Source organism: Nyctereutes procyonoides, unplaced genomic scaffold (assembly GCF_905146905.1).
Source record: "Nyctereutes procyonoides isolate TBG_1078 unplaced genomic scaffold, NYPRO_anot_genome, whole genome shotgun sequence".
Taxonomy (NCBI): Eukaryota; Metazoa; Chordata; class Mammalia; order Carnivora; family Canidae; genus Nyctereutes; species Nyctereutes procyonoides.
In genome coordinates this window covers 20,382,758-20,395,153 of record NW_026575041.1, presented here as the reverse complement: position 1 = coordinate 20,395,153, position 12,396 = coordinate 20,382,758, and the positions used below count along the sequence as shown (strand labels likewise).

Sequence of the window (12,396 nt, the reverse complement as noted above, 5' to 3'; positions counted from 1 at the left end):
TAAACTATCAAGAAAGAGCTCAACCATTCAATTCTGCCAACTATAAACTGAAAAAAGATGTGGAGAAGGTACGTTGATCCTCCATTTCAGACCTTTGTACCCATATCCTCAGCATCTGCTCCAGGGATTATTATCTCAGGACTCAAGGACAGAAACTTCACAAGAAGAGATGAAAGAATAAAAGAAAAGTGAAAAGATTCTTTGTGTTTTTTTTTAACTTTTAGTATAGAAAAATTTAAATCTATACAAAGTGGAGAGAAATCCTCATGTACTCATCACCAAGCCTCAATGCTTCAACAGTTGGCTTGTGTCCAGACTTAAGGAGCTGTCTCCTGACTACAGCCCCATGTTGAGAGGTGTTCGGGAGAGAGGCTGGAGGGGCCTCACTCATCCACTGGGTGTCAGATTTTATTAACTTTGTTTCTCCTGGGGGACATTTTTATCTCATTTTACCCCATATTCTGGGGCTTCTCTTCTATATGTATAACAGCTTGACACATTCTTGCTACGAAAGCCACGTGATGCAGGAAAAAGAACACTGGACCTAGAACCAGAGACTAGATATCACTTACCAGCCACAGGAGTGGAGCAACCACTCTATATCCCAATTTCCTCAACTCCAAAATAAAGGTAATGATGCTACCTTCACAGTGTTGTCGTGGAAATTAAATTTTTAATAAAAGTGTATGTGTTTTAGTCCATGCAGGCTGCTATAACAAAAGTACCACACTCTGGCTTAAACAACAAACATTTATTTCTCCCAGTTTTGGAGGCTGGTTAAGTGCAAGATCAAGGCATCAGCAGCTTCAGCGCCTGGTGAGAGCCTGCTTCCTGGTTCATAAAGAGTTGTCCTCACATAGGAAAGGGTGGGAGAGGCCTTTGAGATTAGTGCCTTTTATAAGGGCACTAAACCTATTCATGAGGGCTCCATCTTCATGACCTAATCACCTCCCAAAGGTCCTACCTCCTAATACCTTGAGGTATAGGATACATTGAGGGGTAGGATTTGAACATATGAATTTGGAGGGGACACAGACTCTCAGTCTACAGGTATCAGTGAAAGCAGACATGATCTCTGGTGTATCAAAAATGTCCAGCAGGGCGTCTGGGTGGCTCAGTGGGTTAAATGTCCGCCTTCAGCTCAGGTCAATGATCCCAAGGTCCTAGAACAGAGTCTCGCATTGGGGTCCCTGCTCAGTGAGGAGTTGGCTTCTCCCTCTTCCTCTGTCCCTCCCCCCTGCTCGTGAGTGCTTCCTCTTCTCTCTCTCTCTCTCTCTCACATACTCTCTCTCTCAAATAAATAAATAAAATCTTTTTTTAAAAATGTTTACCAAATGCCATCTAAATCTAACGGTAAGAGTCTAAGAGGTAAGAGTAGACACCCATTTCCAGATACTATTTCCCTTCTAACAGAGTTTGCTGAAATGTTGAGACAGGAGAAGGAGCTAATGGTGGAGCTGCAGATATGAGTGACAGTTACTAGGGAGCCATGAAGCAGATTCTGACCCTTCAGCTCCAGCCCTTCAACATGCCCTTGCCTTCCCACCACCTGCTGAAAACTTCCTCACACTTAAATCCTGTCAGTCACTGACTCGCTCAGCTCCCATGGTGACTGCCATCCTCATGTTGTAACACCTGGGATTTAATAACCCTGGGCATGGACCCGCCCTGAAAACCCACCAGGCTGCCTGCTTGTCCCCAGAATCCTTCACTCTGGTTATAGCCATAGGTATGGCTACACACCTACTCTGCCCCCACCTGGTATCCCTCTGATCCCCTAACACACAGCCCATGAGGAGAGCTGAACCCCAGATACAGAACTGTGTGACACAAGAAATAGAGTCACCAGCCTTTGGTGGGCCTTCCTGCTCCTGTGCCCAGCAAAGCCTCTCCTTTGGGATCAAGCAGGGGTCTCCCCTAGCAGTGCAGGTGTTTCTATCAGAGGAAGTTGCCTGCTTGGGTGTGTTTAATCTGACTCCTTAGTCTTGAGGTACCACAACTGGCTTGTGAGGAAGATTTATCAGTCATAAGAACTGAAAAGCCATATTTTCTTTTCTTTTCTCCAAAGGTTTTTGTTTTTAGAGTTCAGTGATTCATCAGCTTCATATAACACCTAGTGCTCATCCCATCACGTGCCCTCCTTTATGTCCATCACCCTGTTACCCCCCTCTCCTCCTGAGACCCTCAGTTTATTTCCTATGATTAAATAAGAGTCTCTTATGGTCTGTCTCCCTCTCTGATTTCACCTTGTTTTTTTCTCTCTTCCCCTGTGATGCTCTGCTTTGTTTTGTAAATTCCACAGATAAATGAGACCATATATATTTTTTTTTAATTTTTTTCTTTTATTTATTATTTATGATAGTCACACACACACACACACACAGAGAGAGAGAGAGAGAGAGGCAGAGAAACAGGCAGAGGGAGAAGCAGGTTCCATGCGCCGGGAGCCCGATGTGGGATTCCATCCCGGGTCTCCAGGATTGCGCCCTGGGCCAAAGGCAGGCGCCAAACCGCTGCGCCACCCAGGGATCCTTAAATGAGACCATATAATTGTCTTTCTCTGATTGACTTATTTCACTTAGCATATCTCTGGTTCCATCCACCTTGTTGCAAATGGCAAGATTTCATTTTTTTGATGGTTGAGTAGTAGTCTATTGTATATATGTGCTACATGTTCTTTATCTATTCTTCAGTCGATAGACATCTGGGCTCGGGATCCCTGGGTGGCGCAGCGGTTTGGCGCCTGCCTTTGACCCAGGGCGCGATCCTGGAGACCCGGGATCGAATCCCACGTCGGGCTCCCGGTGCATGGAGCCTGCTTCTCCCTCTGCCTGTGTCTCTGCCTCTCTCTCTCTCTCTCTCTGTGACTATCATAAATAAATAAAAATTAAAAAAAAAAAGACATCTGGGCTCTTTCCATGTCAGCTATTGTGGACATTGCAGAAAAGCCATGTTTTCTTAGCACATCTCAATGTAGCATGAAATGCTGACTCTACTTTCATCTAAAGGGTTGGTTATTCAATTAACAGTGGTATTCCCAGAACCTTACACATAGTAATAATTAGTTTTAGAAGAATGGGTAAATAAATGAAATGAAAGAACAAAAGAGTTTATGCAGAGAGAATTCACCTTGACCTAAATCAAAGACTAGCTTCATGGGAGGAAAGTAGAGGAGGACAGATATGAATCTGAGGAAGTTCGAAGGCACAAGGTAGGAAGCTGGAGGAGTCTCTGCAAGATGTCTTTTACTTTTTCTGTGCATTGGGGGGTGAGAGATTATCTCCTGAAAGGGAAGGGTGGCACAAAAGAGGAGGGATGGGTGAAAAGAGAACTGAAGGTCTGAAACCTATGTAGGGAGTGGGACTGAATGTCCAGCAGAGACTCCTGGAGGGATTGCTCGCAGCAGATGGCTCTAAGGATTCAACCATGGTGCCATGGTGGGCATCAGAGGGCAGGGGATGCAATCAACCAAGAAAGAGAATGGATGAAGGGGATGCCTAATGTAGGGAAGAGTTGGGGGGGATTAGACTTGCATCTAGCTAGCTATCTCTGGTCAACGAGAATTTACCAGGGTCTTACTATGTGCTGGACCTTTGTATTGAATACAAAGAAAAATAGGAGAACCTCTACTTTGGAGGAGCTAGAAAATGCATCAGATGTGAGGGAGTCATGAATGCCCAAGTAAAACCACAGACAGTCTTATACTGTGGATCAAGTGTAAATGCAAAGAATGACAAGACCAAGGGTGTTTTCTCTTCTCTCCCTCCCTTCTCTTTCTTTCAAACTAAAAATCACAGTTCAGCAACTTGTGTCTGTGCCCAGAATTCTTTTTCAGCAAATATGACCTACACCAGGCAGTCTTAGAACACCACCTGGTGGGACTTCAAGGTATTAAACACTTAGCTTCCAAAGGAAAGAGTTCTTGATTGTACGAATCAGAGAAAACTGTATCCATTCAGCAGGATTTATTGCCCCTAAAAACACTGCGACAGTCACCAGGAGTATGAACATATGTCCTCAAGTTTCTGCCAATATAATAAGAAAAAAACTAACTGAATTGAAAGCCCATATGAAAGCAAATTTAATGAGAACTACCATCTGTTGGTTGAACTATGGTTCCTCATAGAAGAGAACATAGCAACCACTGTTAAATAGAAAATAGAAAATCCAAAATCCAGGCCATCCATGTAGACTATTTTTGTCCTGGGCCTCCTCTATCTTCTCTAGCTCTCCCAATTTTACTGAGCAGATACTATAAAACATGACAAAACCCACTTCTTCAAAGATGCCAACTGGGAAGGCATCTATGGACAGGGAAAGAGAACCAGGCTGAAGTCAACAGTCCTGATCTTGAGCTGAAGAAAGCCAGGTGAAGTTAAGCAAAATCCTTCTTATGTCCCTGAGCCTTCTGTTTCCTCACTAAATGGAAATAAAAATGTCTACTTTTCAGAACAGCTATAAGAATTAAATAAGATAATAAAGTGGGAAATGCTTTTCAAAGTACTGGTTAAATATTGGTCATTGTTAATTGTTAGTCCACAGAAGGGTATGTTCCCTAGAGGAAAAATGCTTCCCTTTGTCCTTAGTGAGCCATCACTGACCCGGGTACATATGAGAAGGGTGAGGTGAATGCAGAGGCCTTTATCAAAGACACTTTTAATGAGCACCTAGGCGGCTCAGTCAGTTAAGCAGCCAACTTTGATTTTGGCTCAGGTCATGATCTCAGAGTTGTGGGATCAGGCCCTGCATCGGGCTCTGCACTCAGCATGGAGTCTGCTTGAGATTCTCTCTCTGCCTCTTTCTCTCTCTAAATGAATAAATTAATTTTTTTAAAAAAAGACACCTTTTCACTTCACAGATAATAATGACTATATAGAAAAATATTGTTTCTGTGGCAGACAGACTCTACTTTTCATAAGCACATCAAAAAAATATGAAGTGCCAGGGTGCCTGGGTGGCTCAGTTGGTTAAGCATCCAACTCTTGATTTTGTTTTGTTTGGTTTTTGGTTTTGGGTTTTTTTTTTAAGATTTTATTTATTTATTCATGAGAGACACACAATGAGAGAGGCAGAGACACAGGCAGAGGGTGAAAGAGGCTCCCTGCAGGGAGCCCGATGTGGGACTCGATCCCAGGACCCCGGGATCAGGTCCCGAGCTGAAGGCAGACGCTCAACCCTGAACCACCCAGGCATCCCCAGACTCCTGATTTTGGCTCTGGTCATGATCTCAGGGTCGTGGAAGGGAGCCCCACGTTGGACTCCGTGCTGGACATGGAGCCTGCTTGATATTCTCTCTCTCCCTCTCCATCTGCCCCTTCTCTCCCTCACGCTCTCTCTCTAAAAGGAAATTTTAAAAAAATGAAGTGCCCTATGAATAAATATGATAAAAGCTGTGCAAGATTTTAATGAGAAAAATTGCAGAACTGAGAAACATTAGAGATAACTTCATTAAGAGGCATATCGTGTTTGTGGACTGAAGATTCAGTGTTGTAAAGGAGTCAATTTTTCCAGTTCAATGATAGAATCAATGCAATTCCAGTCAAAATTCCAACAGATTTTCAGGAGTATCTGACAAGTTGATTCTCACGTTTATATGAAGATGCAAAGGGCAAAGAACAGCCAAGATACACTTAAAAAATTATAAAAAAGGAGGACTGGCACTATCAAAAAGAAAGAATAGAAACTATAATACCTAAAACAATATGTGGGTCCAGACCAATAAACAGACCAATAAAATAGAGTCCAGAAAGAGAACTCTCTATTATATGAGCACTTGATAGAGGCAGCAAAGGACAGTTTTAGTAAGTGCTGCTGAGACAATTAGCTACAAAATAAATGACCTTCCCTGGTATCAAGGCTGGGTCTGGATCTTATCTGTCGACTCCAAACACTCTGCTCTTCCCTTGCTGCCACACCACTCCCTGTAACTGCTCCCTCACTCTCTCTCTTCCTGGCTCAGGTCAGCCCAGAAGCTAAGCCCAAGCCTGCCAGACCTGGGCCCTACGGTGCTGCCCTGTTATACATACCCTCCTAATGAGAACACTGAACAGTTCTTGGAAACTCACTTTTTTTTCCCTAGACTGTTCAACAGAACTATGTTAGAAATACTTAATGCTGCAAATTCCTATGAGTGGTGGCCTCTTCTTTTTGGGCACAAGAAACCAGCAGCCATTCTGTTACTCAAAGGTCTACAGAGAGAAGCCTTCTCTCTTCCTCTCTTTTCATACAACCTGGTGGCTTAGTTTTTAAGAACAATCCCGTCAAATCAGTGACTCTTCCTGGACCCCTTGGTGGGTCATCAGTGAGGCTCTCCAAGGGAAACAAGCTTCTGATATTCAAATATCATGCTCAAACCAACTTCTTGTGAAAGTAAGTCCCTTGGTTTGGAAAGCTAAGCCACATCTACTGGTGGGTTTAGACCTAACCAAACATGTTTGGGCAATTGTTGGCCAGGGGCCAATTTTGTATCAGGCAAAACCATCTTGGAAAATCATTGATCCTAACAGAAGAGTGACTCAAATCTTGGTGGGGAGTCAGTGATGATGGAGGCGAAGCATGAATCCAAATGCTGGGAGAGGTCTACCTCTCAGACTATATGCTAAGAGCTGTAATGAGGAATGTGTACCAGGAAGCTAATGAGTGGTTTGCCCAATAGCTCTATAGGGCATCTGCTCTCAGGCTTATGCAGGAAACCCAGCGCAGCACCAATGAGACTGAAATGCACTTTACTCTCTTGGAGTGAAGGCAGCAGCTCTTAAGGGCGTGTGAGGAAGATGGTGCCTATTGAAGCTTCTAGAGAGAGCTGGCTGGAAAAGCTTAATGGATCAGAGGTCAGTTCAGATCAATTCAGTTCCCTTCCACGTGCCAGGCCCAGAGGTGCACAAATGAACTAGACATAGCTCTTGACTTCCCAGAACAGACCAACTAATGGGGAAAAACAAACAGATAACATCAGCAAAAAAGAGTTAAGTACTGTGATAGAGACATACCCAGAATGTCATGGGAGCATGATGGAGGGGTACCCCCTCTTGCAAAGGGGTTAGACTCCCTGAAGGAAATGACACTTGGGCTGAGCCTTTAAGTACGAACAAGAATTTTCTAGTGGAAGAAAGTGAGAAGAGCATTCAAGCAGGGACAACAGTGTACACAAAAGCTCAGAAGCATGAACAGGATAGGCCAGCTGGGAGTGAGCTGAGGTGAGGGTTCACTGGCCAGCAAGTAGGAAGACAGGAGGGCAAAGGACTAAGGCTGGTAGTAGGGGAGGGGCCAGGCTCTGGAGACCAAACTAATGTGTTCAGTATTAGTGTGTGAGGCCCAAGAGGCTTTCTGAGAACATGACCCACTTGTTGGTTCCAAATCAGAATAGGTATCGCTGATTTCTATCTGCCCACCTTGGTTCCAGAGCGATCCTTCTAACGTGTGAATCCGGTGTTACTGCACTAATGAATGAATGAGAGGAGTTATTCGGGGACAAGCAGAAAGATTATCTGGCTGCACTGAAGATCCAGCTGGGACGAGAAACAGTGAATTTGTAGAGACACCAACCTGCCCTACTGCGTCATTTTCTCTGACAACAGACCAGGTATAGGAGCAGAAAAGCTAGTGTAAAGATGGATACGGAGTCAAGATTTCACCATATCAGAGCAGAGAGTGAAAGTTGTTGGCGAGGGAGGAATTTCTTTTTTTTTTTTTATAAATTAATTTTTATTGGTGTTCAATTTACCAACATACAGAATAACACCCAGTGCTCATCATGTCAAGTGTCCCCCTCAGTGCCCGTCACCCATTCACCCCCACCCCCCGCCCTCCTCCCCTTCCACCACCCCTAGTTCATTTCCCAGAGTTAGGAGTCTTTATGTTCTGTGTCCCTTTCTGATATCTCCCACACATTTCTTCTCCCTTCCCTTATATTCCCCTTCACTATTATTCATATTCCCCAAATGAATGAGAACATACACTGTTTGTCCTTCTCCGATTGACTTACTTCACTCAGCATAATACCCTCCAGTTCCATCCACGTTGAAGCAAATGGTGGGTATTTGTCGTTTCTAATGGCTGAGGAATATTCCATTGTATACATAGACCACATCTTCTTTATCCATTCATCTTTCGATGGGCACCGAGGCTCCTTCCACAGTTTGGCTATTGTGGACATGGCTGCTAGAAACATCGGGGTGCAGGTGGAGGGAGGAATTTCGATGACTCACCTCAGGGTTCAGGTTGCTAAGGAGGAACGCTTGGCGCAGGTAAGCCAAGAGCTCCTCAATGCCCTCTCCTGGGCACAAGAGTGATCACGTGATGGAGGCCTGGCCAATCAGAGGTCTCCATCGCCTTGGTACCAGGCGGTCCTGTGAGCCAAGGCAGGCCGCTCTGCAGCTGGAAGGAGCCGGCCAGCCAAGGTGCTTCCTGCAGAGGCGGTGTCCTGGAGGTGTGAGCCCCGGGGGAGCACAGGCATCTCCCCACTGCGGGGAGGAGCCCGGCGACAATGTAGGGGAATGACAGAAGCCAACCTGAGAGAGGAAGAGTAGACGGCTGGCCAGGGTCATCCCGGCCTACCCAGCTGCTCTATTTTCTCTGTGAATTAGAAAACATTTTGGTTTTTTTTAAATATTTTATTTATTCATGAGAGACACAGAGAGAGGCAGACACACAGGCAGAGGGAGAAGCAGGCTCCCTGCAAGGAGCCTGATGTGGGACTCGATCCCAGGACTCCGGGATCACAACCTGAGCCGAGAGCAGACGCTCAACCCCTAAGCCACCCAGGTGTCCCTAGAAAAGGGTTTAAAAAAAAACCAAAAAACAAAAACATGTCAATACATCACCGTGCAACCTGAGCAACCTTAAGTCATAGGCTCTGAAAACAGAACAGAGGTTGCTGTGCCCTGTGCCATATTCAGGGACTCTGGCCACAGCCTCACTCTGAAGAAGCTTTCTAGACCCAGTGGCTGTCCTGCCCTCTCAGGAATGCTGGGGTTGAGGGGCAGAGAAACAGGAATGTGCCTCTGAGAGCTATAGGGTAATAGAAGCGGTCTCAGGGGAGGCAGGCAGTGGTTGGGACAGGGCAAAGTTGTGTGTGTACGTAGTCTTCTAAGCTTGCCCAAGACTTCATGTGCCAGTGTGCATTACTACGTGAGTAGCATGTGCGTCACATATAATACCATGGAGAGGGCCCTCTGTTAGACATGGTACCCTTGTGCAGTGCACAACCTAAACAATTGTACACGGAGACCCTGTGTCTGCCAACACTCTCTGACCCTAGATATTGAATCCCTGTACTCCCCAGTTAAAAGGCCAACAAAACTTGCTTTTCAGTCTGGCAGCAGCCATCAGTTCAAAAGTAAGTCAAGATGGGTGCTTACACATACAGCCAGGAGCTATGGAGGAAGAAGCAGTCCCATGTAATGTACTTTCTTCTCAGAGTGGGCTGCTTGGCACTACTGCCAACTTTCCGCACTCCACTGGGCACCCCCACCCAACCCCGCCAAATAAAGCATACAGACTGGGGTATACAGCCAAGCATATATCAGATACATGTGCGATGTGGTCCCCACGAAAGCCCAGTCCCTAAGGCTGCTACCTACAGCAAGTCTACCCCTCATGGTGTTAAACGACTAAAGTTTACCTGAAGCCTTCTGTCTGTTGCAGAGGAGTGAGCTGAACACCACGATGGGGCTCTGAGGATATTGAATTCTTAGTGGGTTGACAAAGATTCCATGTGCAAATTCTGAGGTTATCCTCTCAATCCATTCCATAAAGTCATCAGAAGAAATCCTGACCCAGTGGATCACCAAACCCATCCACAAACACAGGGAGATGCAAGGGCTGACACCTGCAGGCCACAAGAACCATGGTCTTGGAAGGGCCCACAGGTTCCACCACACTATTAGTGGTTCTCATTGTGCAGCCTACAGAAGACGCAATAGTCCCCAGCTCCGCCATGATGGCTAATATATGTAATGTTTGTAAAATTCCTACCTAATACACAGTTTAGGACAGCCAAAAGACAAAAAACCAACAGAACTCCTTTTTTTTGTTGAGCAAGTTTAACATGGGGTCCTATCACTTGCCACTGGAAAAGTCCAAACTAGTAATGCGCACTGACAAACAGAATGAAGGATAACAGAGAGATCAGGACTGACCTCCAGTCTCTGGAGGCTTCCATAAATTTTAAAATGGCAGCTGGAAATGGCAGCTGTAAGAAAGCCATTTAAGATGTCAGAAGTCCAGTTGTTCCTGGTAGCAGCAGGATTGTGGGCTGGGCCATGGGAGTGATGGCTGAAGCCAATGGAATGAAAGGGAGAAGATTGAAATGAGAAGCTGGGCCGTCCCACAGACGCTGAAATGACCCAAGCCGGTTGCAGGCATGAGGCGGAAACCTACCTCAGAGAAACAGGCTAATGTTCCTTCCTGGGCAGAACCTCTCCCCTACCCTGTCCCACCTAACCTTACCTGGTTGGTTCATCCCTGAATTTGTCTAGAAGCCCAGCCACCCGAATAATGGGAACTTTTCACTCTATCTCTAGAAAAGAAGCCAAATAAAATCCAGTGTGTTCACCCTACAGGGAAGAAATCTATCTGGAAGTGCCCCTGAGGCCTACAGATGCACCACCTCCACCCTTCCACTCCCATCCTGCCCTAGAGCAATCGTGGCTTGCTGGAAGAGTTTCAGAGACTTCATGTTATCATTCGTTCTTCTCCTCCAAAGTCACCTCAGTAACTATAACCAAGAGGCACTGGGAAAAAAAAAATGTGAGCATTAAAGTGCAGTGGATCTGATTTGAATCCCAGCTCTGACCTTGGATAAGTTAGTTGATTTTTCCTTATCTCTAAAATGGAGATAATAATTCCTACCTCAAGGCACCTGGGTGAGTCACTGGTTGAACACCTGCCTTTGGCTCAGGGTGTGATCCCAGAGTCCTGGGATCGAATCCTGTGTCGGGGTCCCTGCAGGGAACCTGCTTCTCCCTCTGCCTGTGTCTCTGCCTTTCTCTCTCTGTCTCTCACGAATAAATAAAATCTTTAAAAAATAATAATAATAATTTCTACCTCAAAAGGTTGTTGTCACAGTTAAATGAAATAATTTATATCAAGCCACAACATTAGTTCGAGCACATAGTTCCCACCCCCACCACCATCAGTCCTCCTCCCAACAACCCCACCTGCCTCAGAGGCACCATCCATTAGCCATTACTGGGCGTGAGGATGGTCACGTAGAGCAACAGAATGAGCCCTAGGTGAGCTGTGGAGCCCTGCATTTCAGATGTGGCATTAGTAGTTCAATTGGGCACAACACTCAGCCTGTCGGACCCTCAGTTCTAGCCCTGCCCACCTCACAGAATGGAGGTAATGTGATTTATAAATATTAGCAAAAAATAACTGGAATAAGTTTGTATTAAGGTACCAGTGAGAACAGCAGCTCAGAGTGTTTTCTGGAGAGTATTGCTTTTTTTTTTTTTTTTGAGTGAAATGTAATCAGCGAATCATTTAATAAGACTGAATTGAGGGACATCTGGGTGGCTCGGCAGTTTAGCATCTGCCTTCAGCTCAGGATGTCATCCTGGAGTCCCGGGATCAAGTCCTGTGGAGGCCGAGAAAAATTAAGGCCATCCCACCTCAAGTTTAGCATTAGCACAAGTACAGCCACCTTAGGTCCCTGTGAATAAGAGCTGAACTTTACGGGAAAAACTGCAGAATGTCCTCAATGTCCCTGGCAGGTAATCCCATATCAGAAAGACAACAGAGCCCACACCCATGGTAGAAAGTTCCATCTTAGAATAAGAACAGGGCTCGATGCCCTTGAAAGCCCCATATCAAAATGTAAACAGAACTTGAGAAATTCCTCCACCCCTTCTGAAAATCCGCTAGACCAGCCTATAAAAAACCCAGCTGTAACCCACTTCGGGGTCCAAGTCCCTGCTCCACTGTGTCGGGTATACTTGGACCCAAGCTCGAGCTTGCTAATAAACCCTCGTGTGCTTGCATCGGTGTCGGCTCCTTGGTGGTTTCTCGGATTCGCGATCTTGGGCACAACAGTCCCACAACAGACTCCTTGTGTGGAGCCTGCATCTTCCTCTGCCTGTGTCTCTGCTTCTCTCTCTGTGTGTCTCTCATGAATGAATAAATAAAATCTTAAAAAAAAAAAAAAAAAGAAAAGAAAAAGACTAAATTGGATATCTAGTCTACCATGTGTTCAATCCCTCTGCAAAGAACATTTGCCCTGACATTTGACAGGAGCTACAGTATTTATTTCTTATAAGACATATTTCAGTCTTACTGGTAATTTCATTTACTGTCATCTCCTAGTGACTAGACTTTGAGGTTTTGGGGCCAGGTGGGATCCAGACAAGTTCCAGTGTCTGTTATCTGACCGAATGAACCTAAAGGACTGATCATTTC

At 45.3% G+C, this 12,396-nt stretch overlaps 1 pseudogene; it reads left to right on the top strand.

The window, feature by feature from the left end:
* The first annotated feature begins 9,347 nt into the window (after nucleotides 1–9,347).
* LOC129506603 (60S ribosomal protein L15-like) lies at nucleotides 9,348–9,948 on the top strand (annotated as a pseudogene).
* The last annotated feature ends 2,448 nt before the right edge of the window (nucleotides 9,949–12,396 follow it).